Source organism: Cydia amplana, chromosome 21 (assembly GCF_948474715.1).
Source record: "Cydia amplana chromosome 21, ilCydAmpl1.1, whole genome shotgun sequence".
Taxonomy (NCBI): domain Eukaryota; kingdom Metazoa; phylum Arthropoda; class Insecta; order Lepidoptera; family Tortricidae; genus Cydia; species Cydia amplana.
In genome coordinates this window covers 9,026,675-9,028,277 of record NC_086089.1, presented here as the reverse complement: position 1 = coordinate 9,028,277, position 1,603 = coordinate 9,026,675, and positions in this window count along the sequence as shown.

The window sequence follows — 1,603 nt, the reverse complement described above, 5'->3', positions numbered from 1 at the left end:
TCGGACGCCTCGGACCGGACCCGGCCCGGTCTAGGCGGTCTAGCCTGACTAGCCTGAGTCAATAAATAAATTTCGCGATATAGCCTGAGTCAATATTAAAAATCTAACCCTAAATTAGCCTGAGGCATTGTTCTCTGGACACTGGCCGCGTTCGCCCTCTGCACAGTGAGGCTGAGTTTTTGGGCAAAAAAAGCGCCAGCTCATAGGTCGCCAGACACACAGACTAGTTTGGTAGAAATTTACTTTTACTAGTTTTTTCGTGTCTGACGACTAGGGTTGCCAGATCGAAAGGCGCTATTATCGGGAAAAAATATAAAATTTTCGGGATTTTGAGACTTAAGTCGGGAAAAAAAACATTCAAATTAAAGTAATTGACGTAATTGTATTAAAAACAACGACATTTTACATTATTGGCACTACGTCAGCTGCTCTGCCCATAGACGTTTTTATTAGTGTCCGACCGAAACATGTTTTTTTGCCGAAACCGAAACCGAAACCGAATGTTCGGCTATGGCTCTAGTTTCGGCCGAAACCGAAACCGAAACTTTTGAAGACTTGTTAAAATCGTTGAAAAGATGTCATACAACCGCTTTTAAACTCGTATTAAGGGGCTGTCAACACCCAATGTCCTTGAAATTGATGTAAGGGGCTCCGCCACGCCAATGAGAATGACCTTCGATCTGAATCCCTTAGTTTTCTTATATTTTATGTAGCTTATCATATTAACAGGAACGGCTTTAAGCAATATAGTATTCCATATTTATATTTATATTTATATTTATTTATAAGGCCAAAAAACTGGTTTACTGGCCATAACGTTTGGTTAATTCGTTTAAAATGAAAACCCCTAGACACGTTTTACGACACGTCAAAGACAAACCCAAATATGTAGATTTCGTATAAGTAATATCCTTCACAGCAATCTAGATACGAAAAAAGTGTTTAGACAATGTTTAAAAATATCATAAAATAGTATCAATTTCTTTCAAAATCCGATAGACAATAATGTAGATAAAGATTGAAGAACCGATAGCCGTTTGTCTTATAAAAATCTATCTGTAGTGCAAAAGTAAGAGATACGATTCAAAACTTGTCAAAAATCGATGAAAACCGCAGGTAGCCCCTTTTAAGAAAAACTATTTGATTTAGTAAAGCAAAAAATATATTTATACCTATATGTTCATATTTATTATATTTTAAGACCGTGGCCGCACTCGATACATGATTGAACGACATCGGCTCGATAGAAAATAATTGCAAATATTGGTCTTAAAATCACTATTAAACGGTTCTAATGTCTTTATTTCTTGACTTATGTGTCTGAAATTAAAATCAATTTGTCAAAACATTTACTTATACCTAAACCGCTAACGAGTAATATTACACAAATAATCCACATTTATTTTTATTTAAATACTTTTCTTATTATTCCCTTGAGCGCTGGTGGCCTAGCGGTGAGTAAGAGCGTGCGACTTTCAATCCAAAGGTCGCAGGTACAAACACTACAAACCCCGGCTCGTACCAATGAGTTTTTCGGAACTTATGTACGAAATATCATTTGATATTTACCATTGAGGAAGCCGGACTAGCCCGATAAAGCCTA